This window comes from Sapajus apella, unplaced genomic scaffold (genome assembly GCF_009761245.1).
Source record: "Sapajus apella isolate SASKATOON/1434 unplaced genomic scaffold, GSC_monkey_1.0 scaffold112, whole genome shotgun sequence".
NCBI lineage: Eukaryota > Metazoa > Chordata > Mammalia > Primates > Cebidae > Sapajus > Sapajus apella.
This window is the reverse complement of record NW_022437052.1, coordinates 5,504,842-5,521,132: the sequence shown is the minus strand read 5'-3', so window position 1 is coordinate 5,521,132 and position 16,291 is coordinate 5,504,842. Positions and strand designations below refer to the sequence as shown.

Sequence of the window (16,291 nt, the reverse complement as noted above, 5' to 3'; positions counted from 1 at the left end):
GCCAGTGTGCAGCAGCCAATGGAGGAGGGTTATTAAAGGTCACCAGCAGATAGTAGCAAAAGGCTGCTTCCAAATAGTATTTACAGGCTGGGTGCGATGGCTCATGCCTGTAATCCCAGCACTTTGGGAGGCCAAGATCGGTGGACCACCTGAGATCAGGAGTTTGAGACCATCCTGCCCAAAATGGTGAAACCTTGTCTCTACTAAAGAATACAAAAATTAGCCAGGCATGGTAGCAGGTGCCTATAATCTTAGCTAGTTGGGAGGCTGAGGCAGGAGAATTGCTTGAACCTGGACCTTGGAGGTGGAGGTTACAGTGAGCTGAGATCATGCCACTGCATTCTAGCCTGGGTGACAGAGCAAGACTCCATCTCAGAAAAATATACTATTTAGGTTTTATTCTTTATTATTTATAATTTTCTTTCTCTTCCTAAGGGTATTGAAAACAAAGTTTTATCTTTTAAGAACTTCGAAGATCTTTTTCAAGACCAAAAATTTGAAGCATGTGCAAATGATATGTATGTGGAAGGACTACCAGAAAACATTCCTTTCAGAAGTCCCTCATGATACTGAATTCCAAGGCTGGAAAACATCAGTCAAGTGGGCAACTGAATTAAATTTTTATGAAAAGGTAAGATGATAATCTGCAAAAACAAATTAAGAAGAGATTAATTTGATGAAGATGGGCCTTTGTTCCCATCTCATGACTTCTTTATATTTACAATTAATATTTAGATTCACTTATTGAACAAACATTTATTTAGTATAAGCATCAGATGTGCAAAATTGGGCCTGACAAGAACCCTGTCCTTGGGAGGCTTAATACTAAGAAAAATGCAATGAAAATTTATTGAACGTTTTTGGGGAAGAAGGCAGGAGTGGCACATCCAGTTACTGTCTCATTAAAGATGAATGAGAAAATAAAAGCAAGGTACTACAAGTTCCATCAAAGAAAATCATTTAAATTTTTGATTTTGAGACAGTCTCACTCCATCACCCAACCTGGAGTGCTGAACATTATCGTTTTTAAACACAATAACCAATCACCATCACAACAAAAGCCCCACAACATAATCTGCTTCACTTACAAAATGCAAAAAGAGAGAGGGAACCTGTTTCAAATGTGAGTAAAGGCAGGGAGGTGTCAAATATGCTCACATGTTCACATGCCTCACCCATTCTGTGTGGAGTGAGGAGTGCCATGTGGGTACAGTGGGATTGCATAGATAGACTTGTGTGGCCAAGTGGAGGAAGGCTTAGAGCCTACCAAAGCAGTGGCCGTCATTAAATGGTCTCATAGTGTTGTACCCGAGCGAGTTTAAACAGAAGCGCCACGCACTGAGTTTGTTGAGAGTCCACCTTAATGCTGGCATCCAAGAGTCAGCTAGCGCTCAAACCTCTCGGCCAAGAGCAAAGGGTGATCCACAGTTTTATACCAGTTTAGGGTCAGGGTGGTAAGCAATTATTACAGAAACAGAAGGAGCAGGTTAAGGGAAGGTGGGGGTTGCCTAACAAAAAGTTCTACTTAAAATTGTTTTTTAACTCAGGATGTGGGGTAGCAGTGTGCGGTAACAGTTACACAGTTGCAGATACAGGATGTACAGGGCTGCTGGGCCCTGTTTCTCAGAAAATTGGTTACAAAGATGCCAGGTGTCTCAGACTGCAAGCTTTCGGGACATAATGCCATACTTAACTCGGTGGGCAAACATAGCTCAGGGTGGGCAAAATGGAGTTGTCAGGATTGTTGAAAATTTATTCATTATAGCCAAAGTGCAAGGGTATTTCAATAGCAGATACCACTTAAAATAATTTGGATCTGCCCTTTAGAAAGGTTATCCTGCTTGATTTTGAAGGGTAATGCTAGGGTGGTTTCAGTGTGGGGGTGGGAACAGAAGGCCTCTTTCTACTCATTGAAGACACGTTGAAGTAGGTAGAGTCTTGCTTACTGATTGGGGTTGTGCATCTATGTATATTCTTTGGGACTGAGTTATAAGGGAGAGGAAAGTTTAAGATGATACAGCAAGCTGCTTCTTTTGGTGCTGTGGGACAGTTCATCTAAGACTCAGAAACAGAATTGAGCTGGTTTGGGGGAAAAGTGACTTTTGCATATTTATCTTATAAAAAGGGTGACTTTGGAGATATCCAGGTGGTCTCACCTGAATGTCTGAAAATTGCTATTTTCAAAATTCAAGTCACCAAAATGTTTTTCTTTTTTTTTTTTACTATAAAATGAAGCAGAATTGACCATGTTTAAAAATTGGCGGGGCATGGTGGCTCATGCTTATAATCCCAGCATTTTGGGAGGCTGAGGTGGGTGGATCACCTGAGGTCAGGAGTTGGAGACCAGCCTGGTCAACATGGTAAAACCCCGTTTCTACTAAAAATACAAAAATTAGCTGGATGTGGTGGTGTGCACTTGTGGTCCCAGCTACTCAAGAGACTTAGGAGAATTGCTTGAATCTGGGAGACAGAGGTGGCAGTGAATTGAGATCATGCCACTGCACTCCAACCTGGGTGATAGAATAAAACTCTATCTTAATAATATAATAATAATAATAATAATTAGTGCACAGCTGTGCAAGTAAGGCCTGAAGACTTATTCTAAATGCTTTATTATAATACTAATATCAACTATGTTTTTACAGACCAGAACTTCTTACTCACAATACAACTGAAGTTACTCAGCCAAGAACAAATACAACAGGTAAAAAAGTTGTGAAATCCTTTTTAAAAGCACAGATTAATCTTTTAAGCTTTTAAAAATTAGTATTTTAAAATGTTGGAACTGCTCCTTTCTTCACCTTTCCAAAAATTTTTTGTGGAAGCTCAATACAGGCACTCCTTGATTTATCAATATACACATGTGCAATGTAACGATAACTCAAGCTTTTTTTTTTACTGGAGACAGACTATTTGCTCTGTTACCCAGGTTAGAGTCAGCAGTACATTCTCAGCTCACTGCAACCTTCACCTCCCAGGTTCAAGTGATTCTTCTGCCTCAGCCTCCTCAGTAGCTGGGATTACAAGTGTGCGCTGCTACATCTGACTAATTTTTGTATTTTTAGTAGAGACAGTTTCACCATGTTAGCCAGGCTGGTTTCAAGTTCCTGACCTCAGGTGATCTGCCCTCCTCAGTCTTTCAAAGTGCTGGGATTACAGACATGAGCCATCATAGCAGTCTGGTTTTTTTTTATATTGATAATTTAGCACTATTCTGAGTAAAAATAATTTGCTATTAAAGTTTTATAAATTGACTATGACAATTTTATAAATGTCAGTGCTTTTTATAAGTGAAACAGATTATGTTGTGGGGCTTTTGTTGTGATGGTGATTGATTAGATTATTGTGTTTAAAGACAATAATGTTCAGCACTCCAGGCTTGGAGACGGAGTGAGACTGTCTCAAAAACAAAAAACTTAAATAATTTTCTATGATGAAATTTGTAACACTTTGCTTTTACTTTCTCATTGATCTTTAAAATTACTAACAACTTTTTGAGACATGTAAAATTATGACAGATCCTACAAAAGTGGTATCAAAGCAAGTCATGTAGTGTGTTCAGAGTCTAGAACCTCCAGGCTAATTTACTTTTGTCAGCTGTATGCTGCCTAAGCCTGGCCCATGACTGTGGAACCAGATTGATTGAAGTTTTGAGTTTTAAGGTCTTTCATTTGGTTTCTATTTTGTTTAATTCAGTGGTTTTTACTGCTAGTTGATTTGGCTCTGGATTTTGTTCCTGACTCAAGCAGATTCAAGACATGCCCACCTATGGATTTGAACAGTAGGGTGTTTATTTCAGAAGTGTGAAATGATCAGGTAGCCTTATCACTTTAGACATGCCATACATTATGAAGCATTTTCTTGCTGCCTGTTGTCTTTTTCTGGTGGATTGAGTCAATGCAGCTGGTAAAATCTTTTCCACTTATATTATTGAGACATATGGTTGAGGTGGGTAGGCAAGGAATAAATTCTTACCATTGTTTCTTGAAGCAGGATAGTGAAACTCAGAGGCCCAAATCTTCTGACTCTCACAGTAATCCTGCTGCAGCCTCTAAAGTCTAAATGATGAGACTGGTCTACTTGCAAGGTCAGTTCATGTGGTCATTTTCTTGTTCACCTTTCGATCACTAGGCTGTTAGCATTTTGCCAAAGGCAGTATTTGCATTTTGCTGTATTTGGAAGATTTAACTTGAGGAAGTCCTTATTAGAACATTGTTAGAATGCTTGAGCCCTCTGAAAATGAGAAATCTCACATTTTTCTTCTACTCTGGCTCTCTGTTGGAAGGGAACACTTATGTTGTTAAAAGCATTGTTGTTTGTTTATCTAATTCTCACTCTGTGTTCACATTAATGGCTTCCCATTACTCTTAGGAACAATTCCATACTTCTTTAATATTCACCCATATTATTTGTATATTATTCTGTACTATTTGCAATACTCACCAGAGCTTGACCCCTGTCTCTTTCAACAGTCTCATCTTTTTTTTTTTTTTATCTTCTCGTTTCAATTCTATGCTCTGGCTACCCTGGATTTCTTTGATTATTTTAGCTCCTTGCACTTGGCTTCTTTTCTCTTGCCTGGGCCTTTGAACATGCTGTTCCCTCTGGGCTGGAACACTTTTTTGTCCTTTTCTTACAGCTAAGTTCAATCATTTCAGTCTTGCTCCTCTGGGAGCTCCTTGCTGAGTCCTAGGCTAATTACTGCATATTCCTGCAGAAGCCTCTTTTTCCCTGATAATGGGCTTGTTACATTGCAATTACTTTTCATAGTCTGCCTTCTCTGGTAGACTGAATTCCTTGGGAAGGCAGGGACAAGAAGCAGTTTAAATTACTGAAGTCTGATTTTAAAAACTTTTATATTAGACTGGTGTTTCTCAACATTTAAATATTTATGAACTCAGGCCAGGCACGTTGGCTTATGCCTGTAATTTCAGCACCTTGGGAGGCTGAGTTGGTGGATTACTTGAGGCCAGGGGTTTGAGACCAGTCTGGCCTACATGGTGAAACCCCATCTCTACTAAAAATACAGAAGTTAGCTGAGCATGGTGGTACACACTTGTAATCCCAGCTACTCAGGAGGCTGAGGCAACAGAATCAGTTGAACCCAGGAGGCAAAGACTGCAGTGAGCCAAGTTCATGCCATTTTACTCCAGCCTGGGCAACAGAGTGAGACTCTGTCTCAATAATAATAATTTATAAACTTACTTCAGAGTAATACAAGTTTGTGAACCCCCTCAGGAATTTAAAAAATAATGTTACTTTTATAAACTATTATAAAGTAAATTTATGTAAAGTTTTTTTTTTTTTTTTTATTTATTTTTTTTGAGATGGAGTTTCACTCATGTTACCCAGGCTGGAGTGCAATGGCACAATCTTGGCTCACTGCAACCTCCATCTCCTGGGTTCAAGCAATTCTCCTTCTCAGCCTCCCCAGTAGCTGGGACTACAGGTGTGCACCACCGTGCCCAGCTAATTTTTGTATCTTTAGTAGAGACGGGGTTTCACCATGTTGACCAGAATGGTCTTGATCTCTTGACCTCATGATCCACCTGTGTCAGCCTCCCAAAGTGCTGAGATTATAGGCGTGAGCCACTGCACCCAGCCGTAAAATATTTTTAATATCAAGATTATTAAACTATTATACAACTTGCTCTAATATAGACTTTAACATTTAATAGCCTCCATTTTATGTAAAGATGTTTTCTCATTTAATAGGTGATATGCACTACTTAATTTAAATTGATTAAGAAAAAGTATGATTGTTTAAAAAATTTAATAAAATGTTATGCTTAGTTTGAGATCAAATATACATTATAGTTGAAAATTTAATTATTTCCTAAAATCTTTTTTTCTTGAGATGGAGTCTTGCTCTGTCCCTCGGGCTGGAGTGCAGTGGTGCAATCTCAGCTCACTGCAACCTCGACCTCCCGGGTTCAAGTGATTCTTCTGCCTCAACCTCTGGAGTATTTGGGATTACAGGTGCGCACCACTATGCCTGGGTAATTCTTGTATTTTTAGTAGAGATGAGGTTTCTCCATGTTTTCCAGGCTGGTCTCAAATCCTGGCCTCAAGTGATCCAATGGCTTTGACCTCCCAAAGTGCTGGGAGTACAAATGTGAGCCACAGCATCTGGCCACATTTTTTAAAAGTAAAGGAAACATGCTTTCTTGACCTCATGTTTTGAATTTTTGCATTTCACATAAAATGATTTCTCTTACATGTAATTTCTAAATTTTGTTTCTACATTGTGGAAGTTACCACAGACAGTTTCAGCTGTACATCTACAAGGGAGTAACACATTGTAGATATGAAATGCCTTTCCTCTAACAGTTACAGAGTCAATTTGGATATGGTTATTCTTCGCATATTCGCTATATGCAAACTGAATGACTTGATACTGTTTTTATGCCTCTAATTGACAATTGGGCTTTATCAGTGTTCTTAGACTTTTTGTTTTTAATCCATAGTCCACTGCAATAGAACATTGTATGATACAAGACAAAGAATTAAAGCAGTGAAAATTGCAGAATGCTTGAACCATCTTGGCCTAAGTGGTGGTTGCTAGGGACTGTGGGAAGGGAGAATAGTAAGTTACTCTCTAATGGGTATGGAGGTTTATTTGGAGAAGATGAAAAAGTTCTGGAGATGGATGTTAGTGAGGGTTGCACAACAATGTGTATGTAAGTAATACCATTGAACCGTACACTTAACATGGCTAAAATGGTAAATTTTATGTTGTGTATATATAGATATATAGGGTTTTGTTTTTTTTTTTTTTTTTGAGATGGAGTCTTACTCTGTTGCCAGGCTGGAGTGCAGTGGCACAGTCTCAGCTCACTGCAACCTCTGCCTCCTGGGTTCAAGCAATTTTTCCACCTCAGCCTCTCAAGTAGCTAGAATCACAGGCGTGTGCCACCATGCCTGGCTAATTTTTGTATTTTTAGGAGAGACATGGTTTCACCATGTTGGCCAGGATGGTCTCGATCTCTTGAGCTCATGATCCACCTGCCTTGGCCTCCCAAAGTGCTGGGATTACAGGTGTAAGCCACCACACCCAGCCTGTTGTGTATATTTTTAATGACCACAATTTTTAAAAACCACCATGGCCTATTTGTTGATGTTTATTAGCTCATTGCCAGTAATCATTGTGCACACTCACTAGCTGTATCAGAGGCTCTAAACTGCCCAATTTATTTGATTTTATTTAGTTTTTTGATACCATCTTGCTCTGTCACCCAGGCTGGAGTACAGTGGTGCCATCTTGGCCCACTGCAACTTCTGCTTCCTGAATTCAGGGAATTCTCATGCCTCAGCCTCCTGAGCAGCAAGGATGACAGGTATCCACCACCATGCCCAGCTAATTTTTGTATTTTTTAGTAGATTCAGGGTTTTACCATCCTGGCCTCAAGTGAGGCCGAGCTGATCTCAAACTTCTGACCTCAAGTAATCTGTCCGCCTTGGCCTTAAAAAGTGCTGGGATTACAGGTGTGAGCCACTGTGCCCAGTCTAAACTTCCCAATTTTAGAGGGATAATTGAGAAAACAATTGTTTTAAAAGGAAATGAAGGAGTTTCTATTACTATGCTTAGTGGTGTGAAGACCCTAGAAAACCTGTGTGAACTCCTGAAGGTTCACAGTCCACTTCTTGGGCAAGATCCTTACAAATCTTAGATGTGTGTTAGGAGACCAGGTTCTGAAGCTTCCCAGGGTTGTGAAAACTCCTACATTGAGTTCCATGATGCCTAATGAGTAGTCCCACATTTCCACAGTAGGCATGCTATTGCTGCTTCCTTCCTTATCATGAAACGAGCAGCATATGCAGATAATATCTGAAGCAGAAAGACAAAGGGGAGACACTAAACTTGTTACCTACATTTGGGTGTCCCTCATGCCTCTTGTTTCCTATTGAACCTCAGTTATCAGTGACACAGAGAGAGGTCCCTTTGCCTTCCATTTTCCCTGTGGCTGCCTGGAGGTAGGGGAGAGAGATGGTGCACCTTGCTGACATTATGTTGCTGTGGATTAGTTGGGGGACAGGAAGAGGAAGTTTTCCTTGTGGTCTATGTGTCACTGAGGTTTACAGGGGTAGTTTTTAATCTTCTCACTGGTCTCTGTGGGTCTGTTACTCTGGTTATTACATGTTCAGAAAGTGTCAGCTTATTTGAAAGTGATACTTTTTTCTTCTTTTTGAGATAGAGTTTCGCTCTTGTTGCCCAGGCTGGAGTGCAATGGCACGACCTTGGCTCACCACAACCTCCGCCTCCCCAGTTCAAATGATTATCCTGCCTCAGCCTCCTGAGTAGCTGGGTTATAGGCATCCCCACAACACCTGGCTAATTTTGTATTTTTACTAGAAATGGGTTTTATCCATGTTTGTCCCCAGGCTGGTCTCGAACTCCTGATTTCAGGTGATCTGCCTAAGCCTCCCAAAGTGCTGGGATTCCAAGTATGAGCCACTGCACCTGGCCAGTACTCTTATTTTCTATTCAAACATTGCCAAAAACTGTCAAACTTTTTTTTTAATTGAAACCCATTTTTGTATTTTTTATTTTTTGGAGAGTCTCACTCACAGTGCCTTCCCCTAAAGTATATCTTTAATAACATATCAATGAAGGATCATGTCTGAATGAATTATGGAAGTTCAGGACCTAAAAAAGGAAGGTCCCAGAAACCAGGATTTGGTTTAATGACGTCATTTCTCTTGAATTCAGCTTTCTCATGTGTCAGAATGGGAGAGGAAAGGAAGTGTTGGGATAAGTGTCATTCCACTGTCTGTACTTCTAATCTGGCTAACACATGTAGCAAATACTTAGATTTATTGACAGCAGTTTTCTGGAATGCTGTTTTGAATGATTCTGAGGAGGCTCAGCAAGAAAGTATGTTTCAGTTGATTGGGTATAACTCTCATAGAGAAGGAAGTAAGGAGTGCAGGGCATTTGCAGCATTCCTGGGGCATTTGTGCCTGTTATCTCAGTAACTTGTGTTGATGATTCCTGTCCCTTTTCAGGAATGCTGACTACCCTGTGTCTGATGACTCAAACTTACTGAGTGCTGTTTAGTTGCATCATAGACACCACCTGTCTTTGAACAGCTACCCTGCCTCTTGATAGAATGCAAAGGCTGGCAGGGACTGCTGCTGTGTGGAATGGTCTTTGGTCATTTCTGCTTAGAACACAAAGGTCTGGCTCCAGCCAGTGGAGGTCAGACACAGCATTAAGGACGATGCCAAATACATAAGGGATAAATGTCTGCTTTTCCTTTGTTCTTTGTACTCTTGCGGCAAGATGGCTAGCGAGGGTACCCTTCCTGAAGTGCAGGAAGTAAAAAAAGTAAAAATTGCTTTGCTGAGAGATCCTTTGTCTCAGTGCTAGTTTTTCTTAGTGGCACTGAACATTTTTCCAACAGAGCTACAGTCATGACAGTGTGCTTTGCCCCAGCAGGTCCCCATCCTGTACTCAGTCATCTTTATCAGTGCAAGGATAGTGACCACCACCTCCACAGTGTTCAGAGGCACTGTGGTGGCTTGAAATATGCCTAAGTACTTGAATGAAGTTTAATTTGCTGGGTTTAATCTACTCTATTATTCCTGAGTCAATCTTTTGAGCGATGAAATATTGATGATTAAGTGTCTTTCCTTTTTCTTTTTTTGAGACAGAATTTTGCTCTTGTTGCCCGGGCTGGAGTGCAATGTCAGGATCTTGGCTCAATGCAACCTCAGACTGTTGGGTTCAAGTGATACTCCTGCCTCAGTCTCTTGAGTAGCTGGGATTACAGGATTGCACCACCATCATCAACTAATTTATGTATTTTTAGTAGAGACAGGGTTTTACCAAGTTGGTCAGGCTGGTCTCAAACTCCTGACCTCAGGTGACCTCCCCCCAAGGCCTCCCAAAGTGCTTGGATTATAGGAATGAGCCACCACAACCCACCTGATGATTTTTTTATTATATCTATGCTTCTGCAGAAGTTTAGTGGCTGAAGGAAGTATACTAGTGTTAATTTTCTTTTGATTAAAGAAATAGTTTACTCTTCATACAGCTACTTGCCAGTCATGGGAAGCAAACATCAGGGTTTTTGTCCACAATGATAGGAATTATTGTTACATTACAGAATGACTCTGTGAATGCCTTTAGGAAAGAAAATCTGGTCATATAATGACTGTTTTACTAGCTGTGAGACCACCATTGTACTGGCTACTGTAACGTTTCTTGATTTTCTTTCTAGACCTGAACTAATTATTTTCTACTTCTTTCCTGAAATGGCTGGTAAAATAAACACCAAAGATGAGAGATTACATGTACTTCATATTATATTTCACTGCATTAAGACATTCTTTATCAGCATTTCTTAAATTATGCAGAATCATTGGCCAATATCTATGTGGGATTTGCAGTTAGTTTCTTGGCTTTTGAAGGTATTTTAATTAATGGGCCTCTTTTTCTTTCTTTCTTTTTTTTTCTTTAATAAAAAAACATTTCATTGGAAGCTTTACATTTGCAATCCCACTTCATTTATGGTTTTTGGCTTTGTTGAGCCCCTGTGGAGGATTGCACTGTAAGTTTAATTCTGCACATTTTTCTTTCTTTCTTTTTTTTTTTAAGAGTAAGAAAGAGAGAAAGAAAGAAAGAGAAACAATAAAAAAAAAAGAAAAAGAAAAGAAAAGAAGGAAGGAGAGGAAGAAAGAAGAAGGAGAAGAAGAGGGAGAGAGAACAGGGGCGTTGCTTTATTGCCCGGGCTAGAATGCAGTCTAAAAATGGGTATGCCTGTCATTGTGTTTAATAATAAAGACATGAAAAAAAATGAGGGAAGAAAATAACTAACAAGCAGCCAACCAATATTTCATTTAAACCTATAAATAGGTGTGATGTGGTACTGATAAAGGTGTATATTTTGTGTATTTAAAGTGGAGAGTTCTATAAATGTTAATTAAGTCTACTTGTTCCGGATCTGAGTTCAAGTCCTGGATATCGATGTTAACTTTCTGTCTCATTGATCTGTCTAATATTGATGTTGTCTCTCACTATTATTGTGTGGGAGTCCAAGTCTCTTTATAAGTCTTATATATCTGGGTATTCCTGTATTGGGTGCGCATATATTTAGGATCTTTAGCTCTTCTTGTTACATTGATCCTTTTATCATTATGTAATATCCTTCTTTGCTTCTTTTGATCTTCGTTGCTTTAAAGTCTATTTTATGAGCAAAAATTGCAACTCCTGCTTTCTACTTATTTATTTTTGCTCTCCATTTGGTTGGTAAATTTTTCTCCATCCCTTTGTTTTGAGTCTTTGTGTATCCTTGCATGTGAGATGGATCTGGATGTAGCATACCAATGGGTCTTGGCTTTTTTTTTTTTTGCCTGTCTGTGTCTTTGGATTGGGGGATTTAAATTTAGAATTAATAACAATATATGTGAGTTTGATGCTGCCATTTAATGTTAGCTGGCTGTTTTGCCCATTACTTGATGAAAGTTCTTAATTATGTTGATGTTCTTTATTTTTTTGGTATTTTTTAGAAAGGCTGATACTGGTTGTTCCCTTCTATTTGTAGTGGTTCTTTCAGAAGCTCTTGTAAAGCAGGCCTGGTGGTGATGAAATCTCTGAGTGCTTGCTTGTTCACAAAAGATTTTATTTTTCCTTCGCTTATGAAGCTTAGTTTGGCTGGATGTAAAATTCTGGGTTGAAAGTTCTTTTCTTTAAGGATGTTGAATATTGGCCTCCCACTCTCTTCTGTCTTGTAGGGTTTCTGCTGAGAGATCTGCTGTGAGTCTGATAGGCTTCCTTTTATGGGTAACCTGACCTTTCTCTCTGGCTGCCCTCAGTATTTTCTCTTTCATTTCAACCCTGGTGAATCTGGCAATTATGTGCCTTGAGGTTGGTCTTCTTGAGGAATATCTTTGTGGTGTTCTCTGTATTACCTGGAGTTGAATATTGTCCTGCCTTGCTAGGTTGGGAAAGTTTTTCTGAATAATATCCTGAAGCGTATTTTCCAGCTTTGATTGATTCTCTTCGTCACATTCAGGTACACCTATCAAACATAGATTAGGTCTTTTCGCATAGTCCCATATTTCTTGGAGACCTTTTTTATCCTTTTTTCTCTAATCTTGTCTTTTTGTTTTATTTCATTAAGTTGGTCTTCGACCTCTGATATCTTTTCTTCTGCTTGATCAATTCGGCTGTTAAAACTTGTGCATAGTTTGCGAAGTTTTCATGTTGTGTTTTTCAGCTCCATTAATTCACTTATATTCCTCTCTAAATTGTGTGTTATTTTTAACATTTCGTCAAACCTTTTTTCAAAGTTCTTAGTTTCTTTGCATTGGGTTAGAACAAGTTCTTTTAATTCCCAGAAGTTTCTTATCATCCACTTTTTAAAGCCTGCTTCTGCTAATGGAACACAGTCTTTCTCCATCAGGCCTTGTTCTGTTGTTGATGAGTAACTGTGATCCCCTGTAGAGGGAGAGGCGTTCTGATTTTGGGTATTCTCAGCCTTTTTAGGCTGGTTTCTTCCCTTTGTTATAGATGTATCCATCTATGGTCTTTATAATTACTGTCTTTATAGTTGGGTTTCTGAGTGGACGTCCAACTTGTTGATTCCCAGCACTAAAATCTGAGCAACCCACTGCACCAGCCAAAACAGCGGCTTTAAGATTGATCGTGCTTTTCTGACTCTGCACCAAGAACTGCCGCACCAAGGCAGCAGCAAAACTGCCTCACTGGCCTCAAGAGTCACGTTGGTGACCCGTGGGGCTCCTCCGCTGGGAATCTCCTGGTGTGTGAGCAACAAAAACTGATCTGAAAGTGTGGCGTCCTCTCGTTCCCTGCACTTTCAGTGGGAGCTACAATCCTGAGCTGCTAGTGATCAGCCATCTTGGATCTCTCTCGGTGATTCTGCAGGTTTCTTTGAAAACAGCCAAACTGTATAAATTTTAATACTCTGCTCTTTTAGAGCATCTCCTTGTACATTTTTTCCAACAATACCTTAAAGTAATTCTGTGCCTATTTTACAGCTTTGCAGTCCCCTAAAAGACCATGAAATCCTGAGAGTAATGAAAAGATTCCTGAAATTGAGGTCACTGTGGAAAATAAGGGCAAGTCCTTGGCATGTTTCTGTTTATTCTCCAGTTTAATATTTACATCAGTTCACTAGCTATATGTTTATACAGATGAAGTTAACCAAACTAGTTTTCCATGTGAACAGCTTACTGTGGTAAAGCTAAATTTCTGAATGTTTTTAATTGAAATTTTGAAAATCATTAACAGAAAATAAATAACATGGATCACATCATAAACTGCACTCAAAAAAAAATCCCTGAAACGCTTTTTTTTATTATTATTAAAACAAATAATAGTGCAGAGGGTCACGTGAAATGTTTCTTCATGTTCTGTCTTTTTTCTTTTTTCTATTCTTTTAAGGGAAGTTTAGAGGTACTTTAAACAGCAGTGCCTGGAATGAAAGTATTTCCTATAACACTCTGTAGTGTACTTCCTTCTCTCCATGCCCATGGGGTCTGCAGCGTTCTCATGTTTTTATGTTTCTGTATTAAAATACTTCATATAATACCAAAGACAGTTCCAAACCAACTATCAAATATGGGTATTTCTTACATCTCCTCATAAATGCAAAAGGAAATAACTGCATTAGGATTTTTTTTTTTTTTTTTGAGATGGAGTCTTGCTCTGTCTCCCAGGGTGGAGCACAGTGGTGCAATCTCAGCTCACTGCAACCTCTGCCTCCTGGGTTCAAGCAGTTCTCCTGCCTTTGCCTCCTGAATAGGTGGGACAGCAGATGCCCGCTACCATACCCAGCTAATATTTTGTATTTAGCTGTTGTATTTATTTAGCATGTTGCCCACCAAGCTCATCTCAAACTTCTGAGCTCGGGCAATCTGCCCACTTTGGCCTTGCAAAGTACTAGGATTACAGGCATGAGTTACAGTGCCTGGTCTAGGATCATTATGCCCTACGTGTCAAGCTTTAAATAAGAGTTTTCATTACTGGTGTTTAGTGGTGCAGTAGTCCTCATTTAGTCATCTGGTATACTCACAAGACTATGGAATATGACTAAGAGTATACCTCACAGAGGATATGCCAGATAAACTGGAACTAGAGAGAGTATTTAAACTCTTCATTTATTGATCCTCTTAAAGGAAAGCTTACTTAATAACATAAATAGATTCCAGGGCAAAAAAAAGAAAAAAAAGCACCACAAACCTCAGTGCCGCTGTTTAAGCCAGCGCAGTGAGTGGCCACAGGGGAAAACAAACAGACTCCGGCGCCTCTTCAACAGGCGACTGGAACACCAACTTAAAAAAGGCTCTGAGGCAGGGAGCCAGGCGATCAGGCTCAGCTGGGCCCACCCCCACAAAAGAACAGCAACCAGAAACTCTGGATTGAGAGTTTCACAGCAAGCACAGCTGAACCAGGGACAGTCCAGCTCAGTGGGGGAGGGGCGTCCGCCATTACCAAGGCAGCCCGCCATTGCCAAGGCAACCCGCCACAGCAGAGACTCTGCCCCAACAGAGGCGGGCCACCATCGTCAAAGCAGTTCTAACTACACCCATATAAACAGGACTGCAGGGAAGTTCACTCGGCAGTGGGGCGGAGCCCACAGCAGCTCAGCAAAGCTGCTATAGGCCGACAGTGACTACGCTGCCTCCTTGCTGGGCTGGGCAGATCTGAAGGGAAAAAAAAAAAAAAGAAGAAGGCGGCAGCATAACGGAAACTCATAAATAAAGCCCTAAATCCCTGGGACAGAGCACCTGGGAACAAAAAGCAGTTTATGAGTTCTGCTGCAGCAGACCTAAAAGTACCTGCCCAGCAGCTCTGAATGAACAACAACAACAGAGCTCGCAGCACACCATTTGAGCTCATATAAAGAAGAGACCGTCTCCTCAAGCAGCTGCCTGACCCCTATATATCCAAAAAGACACCTCCTAAAAGAGGCATCAGATTGTCACTAGGCGGATATCCTTCTGGGACAAAGATAGCAGAAGAAGAAAACTGGTAACAACCCTTGCTGTTCAGCAGGTGCTGCAGGTGAACCCCAGGCAAGCAGGGCCTGGAGTGAACCTCAGCAGACCTACAGCAGGGGGGCCAGACTGTCAGAAGGACAATCAAGAAATAGAAATAACCTCATCATCAACAAAAAGAACGTCAATCTGAAAGATTTGAGACCCAATCTGAAAGCCAGCAACTACAAAGTCGACAGGTGGATAAATCCTTAAAGATGGGAAGAAACCAGCGCAAAAAGGATGAAAACACCCGAAACCAGAAAACCTCTCCTCCTAAAAGGGATCACAACTCCTCACCAGCAAGGGAACAAGGTTGGATGGAGAACGAGTGTGATGAAATGACAGAATCAGACTTCAGAAGGTGGGAAGTAAGAAATTTCTATGAACTTAAAGAACATGTTCTAACCAAATGCAAAGAAACTAAGAAGCTTGAAAAGAGATTTGACGAAATGCTAACAAAAATGGACAAAATAGAAAGGAATATAAGTGAATTGATGGAGCTGAAAAACGCAACACGAGAACTTCGTGAAGCATGCACAAGTATCAACAGCCGAATGGACCAAGCAGAAGAAAGGATATCAGAGGTCAAAGATCAACTCAATGAAATAAAACGGGAAGGCAAGACTGGAGAAAAAAGGGTAAAAAGGAATGAACAAAGTCTCCAAGAAATGTGGGACTATGTGAAAAGACCTAATCTACGTTTGATAGGCGTACCCGAATGCAACGAAGAGAAGAATCCAAATTGGAAAATATTCTTCAGGATATTATCCAGGAAAACTTGCCCAACCTAGCAAGGCAGGCAAACATTCAAGTCCAGGAAATACAGAGAACACCACAAAGATATTCGTCAAGAAGAGCAACCCCAAGGCACATAATCGTCAGCTTCACCAGGGTCGAAATGAAGGGGAAAATACTAAGGGCAGCCAGAGAGAAAGGTTGGGTTACCCATAAAGGGAAGCCCATCAGACTCACAGCAGATCTCTCAGCAGAAACCCTACAAGCCAGAAGAGAATGGGGGCCAATATTCAACATCCTTAAAGAAAAGAACTTTCAACCCAGAATCTCCTATCCAGCCAAACTAAGCTTCATAAGTGAAGGAAAAATAAAATCCTTTGGGAACATGCAAGTACTCAGAGATTTCGTCACCACCAGGCCAGCTCTACAAGAGCTCCTGAAAGAGGCTCTACACATATAAAGGAACAACAAGTACCAGCTCAACTAAAGGGCAAAACAGCCAGCTAGCACCAAAATGGCAGTATCAAATTCACACATAACAATATTAACC

General features: G+C 40.3%; 1 long non-coding RNA gene across 1 annotated transcript in view; it reads left to right on the top strand.

Moving 5' to 3' along the window:
- Nucleotides 1-459: 459 nt before the first annotated feature.
- Nucleotides 460-16,291, top strand: part of LOC116537639 — a 42,533-nt gene continuing 26,701 nt past the window's right edge. Inside the window, exon 1 of the long non-coding RNA XR_004263228.1 lies at nucleotides 460-595. This is a non-coding gene — a long non-coding RNA (uncharacterized LOC116537639). The remainder of the gene's footprint in view (nucleotides 596-16,291) is intronic.